Source organism: Polypterus senegalus, chromosome 2, assembly GCF_016835505.1.
Source record: "Polypterus senegalus isolate Bchr_013 chromosome 2, ASM1683550v1, whole genome shotgun sequence".
Taxonomy (NCBI): domain Eukaryota; kingdom Metazoa; phylum Chordata; class Cladistia; order Polypteriformes; family Polypteridae; genus Polypterus; species Polypterus senegalus.
The window spans coordinates 21832808-21845075 of NC_053155.1; positions in this window are offsets into that span (position 1 = coordinate 21832808).

Consider the following 12268-nt stretch of genomic DNA (forward strand, 5'->3'; position numbering starts at 1 on the left):
TTTAGTATGGAATCTTGTTTTGGACTGTCCGTTATTGTTTCCTGAATCATTCGTATCAATTCTTTTAAACAAAAGAATTTTGAAAATAAGAAATTTGATTGATACAAACATGAGGTGCTGGCACACCCCTGCCCACCTAGCGACAGTCCTGGGGATCAGATCAATACGCCTGGTTGATCTTTTCCTTAGTCAGGTAAAAACAGTACTGCGGAGGTCAGGAGCGAGTTCACTGTGTGCCGAGTACTTCACAGGTGAGGGGACACCAGAGGCAGAGATGACATCACCTGTTATTATTGTAAAGCCAAATGTCACTGACCACACTGACAGGCCTGGACACCTTCTCAGGTTTGGGACTCTGGTCGAGAAAGACTTTGAACTGTTTAACAAAAAAGAACTGTATAAACTGTGTGTCAAAGTGACATTTTATAACCAGTTAAAAGAGTCGCCAGATACACGGTGGAGGAAAGAACTGCAGGTCTCTGAGAACATCACATCTTCATGGAGAGTTTTTTATAAACTCCCGTTACAGAAAAGACTTGGGGATCTGCAGTGGAGGATAATGCACTCGGCCTGAGCCACAAACTCATTTCTGAATATAATTAACGCTTCAGAGACTGACCAGTGCCCGTTCTGTGACATGTGGGAGACCATCTTTCATCTGTTCATACAATGTGAATGGCTGAGGTCGTTATTCAGTTTCTTGGATTTTATTCTTAGTGGTTTTGGTTTCTCAAAAATTAACTTTATCTTTGGTATAAATTATAATAAAAAAAATAGGAATAAATCTGTTATTGGGAATTTCCTCTTGGGACAGGCCAAGTTGGCAATCTTAAAAACGAGGAGAAATAAAGAGAAAAACCTCATGGGGACCGACGCTCTGCTGCTCTTCAAAGTTTTAATTAAAAGTCGACTGAAACTTGAATTCAAGTATCATAAACTAACGAACAATTTAGAAATGTTCAGCGACATGTGGGGGACACGACAGGTACTGTGTGCTGTGGAGGGGGGCGAACTGGTGATCAACTGGGAATGAAAAGTATTGGTGGGCTTCAACAATATGCTCTAATTAATGGGTGGAGTAGGAGGAGTGTAAAGGGGGAGTAGTGGTGGTGTTTGTATTATAACGAATTGTTAATTTTTGATTATATTATTTATGTGCGGAGTAGGAGGAGTGTGAAGGGGGAGTAGTGGTGGTCTTTGTATTATAATGAACTAGCCAACGCGCGGCGTACCATATGCCGCATAATCAGGCCAGTTTTTTAGTAACTTTTAAGCACTGGGAGAAAATTAACATTTGAAAAATCGGTAATGTAATAAATCAGCAAGAAAAGCAACATTATAACAATGCATGGAACGAACAAACACACAATCGTACGTGACTGAAAACTGGCGGACCGCAATCGCGCCTTCTCTTGCCAGACGGAGGGATGGGGGTGCATGGCGCGGAGTCTGGAATGGGAGGAGAGGAGAAGGACGTCCATTTAGCTCCCTCCGTCATGCTAGTCTGCTGAATTCTCATTCAGTATGTACTGTCCGCTCATGTGCCCACCTCCAACTCATCACTTGAGTCGTTGGCTGCTTTTCTAAATAAAATCCACCAAGACACCTGACCACGGTAGTAGCGAGTTGGGAGGGGGGTGTGCACAAAGGGTAGGGATGCAACCAGTGGGAGCGTATGAGTCGCACTTAGTGGGAATTCCATGGTTTGCAGCCCGAATGGGGTTCAACGGCTTACTACGCCTCTCTGCACCGGGTAGACACATGGTCAATGTCATGCATAATTATTTATTGAATGCTAAACACTTCTGGAAAGACGCGGATGTCTAAAAGGGGTTGGTGTGAGAATACAACAGTAAGTGAATGAAAAGATGGAACTCTGGAGAGAGCAAAATACAACACAATAGTGAACCCGCGGCATAACAAACGCCACATAATTATTTAATGATGGTTGAACACTTCTGGAAAGACACAGTTGTCTAAAAAGGGAGGATTTGAGGATACAGCAGAAAGTGAATAAAAGATGGAACTCTAGACTTTTCATTGCTCTGTGCGGTTTTGGCTGCCTTTCTATTGTGGTCCCCGGGACCGGCTGGGACGCCCATGAGCACGAGAGGAGGGCTTGTGCCTCCTCCACACCGCGAGGGGGCGTCCGTCCTGGTTTTGTTGGGAGCCACGGGTCGAGGGCATGGAAGCCCTACCCTGTAGGGGCCCGTGGATACCGCCAGGCGGCGCCCCGATGCCGGTTTATCCCATGCAGTCGCCGGCCGGAGCTGGAGCCCGGTCGGGACGCCTTGGAGGACGTGAGGAGGGCTTGTGCCTCCTCCACACCGCGAGGGGGCGTCCGTCCTGGTTCTGTTGGGGACCACGGGTACAGGGCATGGAAGCGCAGCCCTGTAGGGGCCCGTGGTCACCGCCAGGCGGCGCTCCGATGCCGGTTTATCCCGACGGTCGCGGCTGGGGCTGGAGCCCGGCCGGGACGCCTTGGAGGACAAGAGGAGGGCAGGTGCCTCCTCCAGACAGAGTGGGGGCGTCCGTCCTGGTTAGGCAGGGGGCCTCGGGTACAGGGCATGGAAGCCCAGCCCTGCAGGGACCCGTGGCCACCGCCAGGCGCGCCCAGTGCCTAATTATCCGGGAGCCCGGCACTTCCGCCACACCAGGAAGTGCCGGGGGGAAGACTTTATGTGGCGCCCGGAGAGCTGCCAGGAAGGCAGCCGACACTTCCGCCACGCTGGGGCGTGGCCAAGGAACAGATGGCGGAAGCACCTGGGGCTCATCCGGGGCATTATATAAGGGGCCGCCTCCCTCCAGTGAATAGTGGATGTCGGGTGGAAGTGGACAGAGCTGGAGAGAGGACAGGAGGCGGGCAGGACAAAGGCACAGAGACTGTGGGCCCTGGACTTTTGGGGGATTCGGTGCTGAAAGCACTGGGGTTGCGTGAGTGCATAACTTGTATATAGTGCATAATAAACAGTGTGTGGTGAAAAATATGTCGTCCGTCTGTCTGTGCCGGGGCCAGCTTTCACACTATATATAATCCAACCAAGACACCCGACCACGGTGGTAGCGAGGTGGTTTGTACAAAGTGCAGGAGCATCTAAGAAGACGCATGTTTGTCGCGGAAGCGAATACCTGTATGTAGTGTGTAAAACAGTTTGCTATGGTGCACGCGGTCATGCGTCGTAACCGAAAAGTCGGTTTTTAAAGACTGCTTACTTCATTGTGTTTAAACCTCAGTTGTAAAGGAATGTTTTAAAGACCCCATGGGATACCCCTCGGTTTTGGCTGCTTTTCTATATATAATCCACCAAGATACCCGACCACGGTAGGAGGGGGGTGTGCACAAAGGGTAGGGACGTAACCAGTGGGAGCATATGAGTCAGATTTCGTGGGAATTCCACAGCTTGCAGCCCGAATGGGGTTCAATGGCTTACCCACACCTCTCTGTGCTAGGTAGACACACGATCAATCTCATGCATAATTATTTATTGAATGCTAAACACTTCTGGAAAGACACGGATGTCTAAAACAGGTTGGTGTGAGAATACATCAGTAAGTGAATGAAAAGATGGAACTCTGAAGAGAGCAAAATACAACACAATAGTGAACCCACGGCATAACAAACGCCACATGGCTCAGACGTGAATGTGGACTCTTAGCACAAACGAAAGGGACTAACTGGATGGTCGGTGAGTTTTTGCGTCCGGGCAAATGGGAAGGCAGTGTGAATGCCTAGAGATCGAGGGTAGACGCCGGCTGGTGAAAAAGAATTGTTGGTGGGCAGGGAAACGTCTTCCATGTTCCTGCAGGAGCCTCTAAGAAGATGAATGTTTGTCACGGATGCGAATTGCTGTATGTAGCGTGTAAAACAGTTTTCTATGGTGCATGCGGTTGTGCGTCGTAACCGATAATTCGGTTTTTAAAGACTGCTGACTTCATTGTGCTTTAACCTCAGTTGTAAAGGATTGTTTTAAGGATCCCATGGGATACCCCTCGCAAACCATTTCACACGCTGCATATGGCGATTCACCTCCGCGAGAAACATGCCTCTATGAACAGTCAACGTAGCTCGGAGGTGCATGACATTAACCTGACCTGCACTGCATGTGGCCTCTACGACAGACGAATATAAATGACGCCATTTTTTCTGTGCCCTCGCGTCCGAGTTGGTGGGCGTGGCCCTGTGGGTTGTCGTCGTATCCAATGGTCTTGGAGTTGGTGGGCGTGTCTCCTTCCTGTGTGCACCATAGGTGTCTCACTTGTCGGCGGCTTAGTGAATCCATGCCCCTTCCGGCGTGCTTTTCATGGTTGTCTTGCCTTAGTGAATTATATATATAGATTGTTAACTTTTTGATTATATTATTAATGTGCGGAGTAGGAGGAGTGTAAAGGGGGAGTAGTGGTGGTCTTTGTATTATAATGAATTGTTAACTTTTTTTATTTATGTGCGGAGTAGGAGGAGTTTAAAGTGGTAGTTGTCTGATATATACCTTTTTGTTTTATCTTTTATATTGGAATTGTTTGTCTTATGACTGTGTATATTGTTAATGTTCATAATAAAGGTCATATTATAAAAAATAACAATATCTATCTATCTATCTATCTATCTATCTATCTATCTATCTAATTGTTCAGCAGGGTCCTCACGTCCCCTGCCAGTACTCAGGCTGAAGCTCCTTGTCGTGCGCACATTGTATGATGACATTCTTCCTTGCATGTCTACTTAGTACCAGCCAAAGTCACAGACACAAATGTGTGGAGTACGATGTCCATGTGATCATATCCCGAGTATATGCAATACCTTAATATTGTAAGTATTTGTTAAAAACACTGTAGTGCAGCAGATGAGGGTCTTTGAGAGGCGCTTTATACTGTATAACACAGCATTGCCTGCTCGGCCCCCTTTCACCGTCACTTTGTTGAGCTCAACATGCCGGGACTCACAGTGTAGTCACGCTAACTTATCAAGTATTTTGGGTTGATGTGTTTTGTGAAAGGCATCATAAAAGCGTTAGAGCCTGGCATGGACACCCAGTTCGACCGAAGCAATTCATTTCACCAACCAGAAATTAAAACTGTAAACTTATCAAAGCAGTCTACTACATCTATAAACCACATAGTCACAGTTGAAAGGCACTGTATAAATTCATTTAGTAGGACACTAGAGCAATGCAATCATTAAAAGGATGATCTTAGGAAGTGGAATGTGACATTTAAAATTTATTGCACTTAAGTAACCTTTAAAAAAAATACTTTCAGAGGTTTGCCAGCTGCTGATAAGTGTGACTTTTTATCAGAATATCAGTTGCGAGTGACACTTAAGACACCATTGCACAAACAGGAAAGAGCGAGCCCCCTGCATTGTGCCAGATAGGCAGGAGCAGATCGATGAGTGGTCCGGGCCTTTCCTGAAGACCTACGCTGTTATCAAAACCACAGCAGTAGTTCAGCAGCCATGGCGGCCGCCCCGTGAGCGTGGCAGTCGGGGGCCCGTGTTCTATCAGTGGACACCTTGCACTTCCTTTGACAGCTTCATGTTGAAAAACAAAGAAAACGGAAAAGGTGAAGGTCAACAGTAGAGGCGAGGGGCACAGAAATAGTAAGAAGTGGCTGCTTGGGTGGGCGTTAAACTGCCAGTCGCTAACTGGACAGTTAAAGCCACTCTGTTTGCATCTCACATACATGAATGGCAAAAAAAGGGGGTGAGGGATCCAAAGCAGGTCATACTGTCTACGGTAGCCCCCTGCAGTGGTCAGGGTCACTCCTAGGCAGCCTGGGACTATATAATAGATAGATAGATATGAAAGACACTACATAGATAGATAGATAGATAGATAGATAGATAGACAGACATTCTCTTCGTTAGAGGCTGGAGAATCAGGAAAGACAGCAAAAATGAAGACTGCGGGCTCTGGTTGAATGGTGGTCACAGATTTGGATAGCTCAGTCACTTGATGATGACTGCAGATGTTACCTCAAAAGATTGAACAGCAGAAAAGGAGTAGGTGGATCCTGAATGGTTTTTGAAGCAACTTTTCAAAAGGATTTGGACAAGCTACAGAACTAGGTGAACACTTGAAAAACGAAGTTTAATGTCGAAAAGTGCTACCCGGGAGTAAAAAGGAGCAGTAACTGTAAATACAAGGTGGGAGACTCTGAGCTACAGGAAGTAACGTCTGAAAAGGAGTCAGGGGGCTTCTGATGACACAAACCAGGAGAAGTGGGAGTTCAGGGTGATGTTTTTAGATGGGTGCAGAGTTGGCTCAGACACAGGAAGCAGAGGGTGATGGTGCGAGGAACCTCATCAGAACTGGCCGATGTTAAGAGTGGTGACCAGCAGGGGTCAGTGCTAGGGCCGCTGCTATTTTTAATATATATAAATGATTTACATAGGAATATAAGTAACAAGCTGGTTAAGTTCAGATGATACCAAGATAGGTGGATTGGCAGTGTCATGGATGGGCGGGACGCCTCTGCCTTGGAAGGGCCGGGGTAGCGAGTGTGGACAGAGTATCACCTCCCCCAGAACAGTAGATGGCAGCCCTCCCCTGGGTGGCTGCGGTACCTCGGACTCCCGCAGAGCTTCATGGGAGATGAAGTTGGAGATGCAGTCCTGTTGGGATCTGGGGACGCCGCCAGGGTGCACTGCAGCTGTTCTGAGCCAGAAGTGGGAGGAAGGAGACAAAGCTTGCCAAGAAGGAGTGGAGGAGAAAGAAAAGAAAAAAGAAGAAAAAGAAAAGCATTGTGTGATGTTGTGCTAATTGGAACTGTGTTGTGCCTGTGGGAATCGGGGAAGGTGTGAAGAAAATGTAGAATTTGTGTTTTTATCAGTGTGCCTCCTGTGTCTATCTATGCCAGGTTCGGTGGCTGGCATGCCCCCAAGTGGTTCTGTCACAGCAGATAATCTGGAATCCATTAAATCATCATAGAGGGACTTGGACAGCATGCAGGCTTGGGCAGATTTGTGGCATATGAAATTTAATGTCAGAAAATATAAAGTATTACACATAGGAAGTAAAAATGTGAGGTTTAAATACGCAATGGGTGGTCAGAGTACACCTTATGAGAAGGATTTAGGAGTCGTAGTTGACTCTAAGTTATCGACTTCCCAACAGTGTTCAGAAGCCATTAAGGAGGCTAACAGAATGCCAGGTTATATAGCCCCTTGATGTGTGGAGTACAAGTCACAGGAGGTTCTGCTCCAGCTTTATAACACACTGGTGTAGTGAGGCCTCATCTGGAGTACTATGGGCAGTTTGGGTCTCCAGGCTACAAAAAGGACATAACAGCACTCGAAAAAGTCCAGAGAAGAGCGACTAGGCTGATTCCAGGGCTACAGGGGATAAATTATGAGGAAAGATTAAAAGAGCTGCCGCCTAAGATTTTAATCCGGGAGTCTGTCGTTCCTGCACCTGGTCACATGCTCTTGTATTGGTTTAGGAGAGTCTGTGAAGGTGTTATCATCCTCCATGAGGGGGCAGTGTTTGCACTTTAGGGTGCACGTGTTCATATAAAATGGCTTCATATTCCTTGGATGTTAAAAAAACCATGTAAGGTAATCTTAAGACTCCCATGAGCTGGCTGCCCACATCATTATGGACCTTCTGTACCATGCTGAGTAGATAGCAGCAGATGCTGTATCTGGGTTGAAGGTGTCATTTGGCTTTATCTAAAAAATAATCATAAGAGCATTAAAAGAATGACAAAGTCCATCAAGCTCACTTATAATGACTGGCAAAACAGCCAAGTGTCAGTTTTCATACATTTTAGTGAAATTGACACTAACTGTCATTTTCTATGTGATTTAACAATAATAAGATGCAAAAATCCTTGAAAAGGTTTTTCGGGGCAGCAGAAATGCTTAACAAAGAACGCTTTGTGGCTTTCTCTTTTTGTGAGAAAAGACACCAGTCGGTTTGCATAATCCAACATCATTTTGAAATATCAGGAAATTCAAATGCTTATCTTTGTTTTTTACTGATGCAGTGTTAGAATATGAAAATCTGATTCAAAATTCATCAATGTGAAGAACTGGAGTCTCCACGGTGCTTCATTTTCAAATCCTTAGTCAAAATGAGAAGGAGAAATTCCTGTTTTGAAATTAAACTTGTCTAATGGCACATATTGCAACCATTACCAAAGCCCAGAAGCAATCAGGCCCAAAACAGACATGGGTTCAAAGATAGATAGATAGATAGATATGAAAGGCATTATATGATAGATAAATAGATAGATAGATAGATAGATAGATAGAAAATAAAGGCACTATATAATACATAGATAGATAGATTAAAGGCACTATATAGATAGATAGATAGATAGATAGATAGATAGATAGATAGATAGATAGACAGATTAAAGGCACTATACAGATAGATAGATAGATAGAAAATAAAGGCACTATATAATAGATAGATAGATAGATAGATAAGGCACTTCATGATAGATAGATAGATAGATAGATAGATAGAAAATAAAGGCACTATATAATACATAGATAGATAGATAGATAGATTAAAGGCACTATATAGATAGATAGATAGATAGATAGATAGATAGATAATTCTGCATATTATCAAAGACACATCATTTCTCTCCAAGAAGCATGGTGGTCTCAACATCAGGCTGTGTGGATAATTCTCTGCAGAAGGTCCTGAAAGACTTTTGCAGGTAAAATGAATGCAGCAAAATACAGGGAGCTCTGGGAGGAGAACCTGATGGAGTCTTCAAGAAAGCAGCCCCTTGTGAGGAGATTTGTTTTCCAACAGTAAAACGACCTGTCACGCATGCCCGCCATAGGGTCACCTTCCCAGCTCGTCAAAGGTAAGTACATCCACCCTGGGTCACCAAGAGGCACGGCGGGCCTACCACCTTGTCTCTTTTTCCACCCACAGTTCAGAGAAGCCGCCCAGTGAGAGCATCTAACTCCATCCCTTTCTGTGTAGGAACTGTAAAAAGATGGCCCTCCTGGAAGGTGGTGTCTCTTTTAGAAGGTGACCCAATTATGGGAAAGAAGACCAAAGAGAAGCCTGACAAACCTCAATAGAAGACGACATTATTTATTTATATTCTATTTGGCGCCATTGTTATTTTGCTTCCATATAAAAGAAGTAAGCGTGGTGGCCTGGTTGACATCCTAACATGTTGTCTGAGGTCCTGTGGTTACTAACGGTTAATGACAGACCCCAAGCATAAAGCCAAAGCTATCAAGGAATGGCTCAATAAGAGCAATATGAATGTCCTGGAGTGGCTGAGTCCGCATTTCTGGCAGGATGTGACAAAGGCTGCTCACTCACGATGCTTATGTCAAGTGACAGAGCCTGAAGCATTGTGTCTTCTATACCAAGGTGATGGTGTGCTTAGACCAGGTTAGATCCTCTGTGACGTGGACACCGAGGTATCTGAAAGTGTCCTCCCACTCCACCTGAGCACTCTCAATACCAAGTAGGTGGTGGTGCCTATTGCTGCTTTCTCCCAAAGTCCACAATCATCTTCTGTGACCAAGGATTTGGAATTAAAGTTCTGGGAACACTCCTGTCCTTTACATTGTTGAACTTTGAATCTCACTTTCATATTCTAACACTGCTTTAGTGACAAAAAGACAACAAACATTTGAACTTCCTGATTATTTCAGAATGACTTTGGATTATGCAAACTGGCAGGAGTTTTCTTTTTCACAAAAGAGAAACAGACAGGCAAGTTAGAGCTGCAGAGAGGAAGCCGAGAAGAGCGACTCTTTATTTGACTTCATGCAAATCTCGTACCAGCAGACCGTGTCACAATTTGCATTGCTGGAATGTCACGCAGTTTGATCATTTATGTGACAACGTGAGTTAAGCTGTAAAGAAAACTCTCACATGTGAGTGTTGGTGCAAAGTAAAGAAAGGAAGGTGAGAAGAAATATCATTTATGCTGGTATGTTAGTGGAAATAACATGCCACAGATAGATGGGAACCACAAGACGTCCATCTTTATTTCATTATATTTTTGTTTCATTCCTTCATTACTCTTAGCACCACCACTACAACCACACCACCCATGATCATATCCTTAATAAAATGCCCAGTTTGTTTAGCCTTGTTTTTATTTTGGCTATTTTGCGTTCATAGGTTCATTGGGTCATTATTGTCACATGTACATAGCATTGTCTTCCATATCTTAAAATTTCCATCTTCAGTCAATCAGTCAGTAATTCTCCAACCCACTATATCCTAACTACAGGGTCACGGGGGTCAGCTTTAGCCAATTCCAGCCAATACAGGGCACAAGGGTGTCAACCCACCGCAGGAGGTTCTTATCTGAAATTACCATCTTTACAGTTATCTACAGAGCACCTCCAAAGATCACCAAAGGAACAGAACTGCTGGTGGTATGGTGGCAGAGATCGCTGGTTGGTACCTCTTGTCATTGTTTGTGGCAGTCCTCCCATTCGAACGTTGCTGTAGATCCGCACCACGATCAGGTGTGGACCGATCAGCTGATGCCGGTACTTCACCTTCATTTTCAATCTCGATCGCCAATTCACTTGCACCAAAATTGGACTCTGACAAGTCAGAGTTGACTTCAAAGCAATAAAATATACGCAAAACGCCTTCCATTTTGATGTTTCAAATATCCTTTTATTTTTCATGACTTCTGCATTAGAAGGGAGAAGGTGTGGTATTGAGTTTTTGTTGAAGATCTGAAACTCACTGAACTAACCTAACCAGTTCTGCTGATCCTCAGAGTTACGCCATCTATTTTCTTAAGGATAATCTGTGACAACACTCTCCTCATTTACTTTCCATCTCTCCAAATGATTGTATCCTCACATCAGGGCCCCTTAAAGCAGGCTTTGCTGCTAATGAGAAAACAGGCTCTCCCAAGTACAGTAGCTCTTCTTGTTGTTTGGTTTTAGCTTAACCTTCGGCCCTCTCATTTGTCTGTGGTTCACATGCACTCCAGTCCTGCCATGGCTGACTTATCTGCCCACAACGCTCCACAGAGGCTTGATAGGTTTCCCTCATACAAATGTGTCTTTCGTTCTGGGTGAGTGACGACAGGCTATGGTTTTAGTGGGAAAACCACAAGAGGTTGTGACATCGACACCAAAAGCCAATTGGTCGGCACCCACGTCCGTATCACTAATAGATTGGGATGCTTGTGGTGACAGAGGCTAGCCACACTGTGGGATGCAGCCACAGACATATTTGATATGAGATCCTGCAATACTGTAAGAGCCGGTGGAGACAACAGTGAAGCAAGAACACACAAGAAAACGTCAGGCCCAACTCTGCCCCAGCTTTCGCTAAATCCCTTAAACCTGTGATGGGATGCTTGGCTCATTTATAACAGATTTAAAGAACACGTGTGTCTAAAATGGAAAGACAGAGAAAAAGTGAGTGGTGGGAGATTTTGCATTGGCAATCAAATCAAACAGAGAAGCCATCACAAACAGAGGGCAAGAATAAGAATAACATAAAAACCCCTAAAATCGTAATCCTAGTTACCAAAATTGGTCATTATTTCTATCAAAGTGTAGACATTTTCGTCTTTCAACGTGACATAGCATCACTTTCTCCCCTTAGTTATTTACATTACTAGCGACTGAGAGCCCGGTCGAATCGGGCTACAAATTCTACGTTTGTGAAATCCATACTTTCTCTGCCAATAATTATTTGTTTTTTTAAGTCCTTGAAATAATTTTGCTATCATGGCACTGATTTGTGCTTAAAATGGACCTTTTCGGCCAATGTAATGAAGAGCTTCCTGTTTAAACGGGGCTACGAGACGTGAACTCTGCTCTTCGGCGCACCTCATTTGATTTTTTCCGGCAAACAAATTTTCAAAACAAACCGTATTTTATGACTCTAATCAGAGTCGGAGTAATAATTACGCTGACGTGATCATTTTAGTTCTGTGATCGGCTAAAATTTAAACAATGACCGTTGTTAATATCCAGCCGTCATTACTCAGTTTGTCAATCGATGTCAGAAGGACGGATGCCAAAGCCAAACTCCCCAAAGATAGATTTCCATGTACCAAGCAAATGGCGATACGTTCTAAATTACTTACGGTTCCAGGGCTGTCTAAGGGTTTAAGTCAGTCGATGATGTTAGTCCTGGAAAGTACGCCCCACCAAACCAACATTACAAAAACCAACCAAACTTACTGTTATCTACTCGAACACCAACTTACTATACCCGGCCATCCAGCGGCGTCACTGAAGCATTCGAACATTCTTAGCTGATCACGCAATACTGCGTTCTAACTATAGAGACAGAGTCCCATT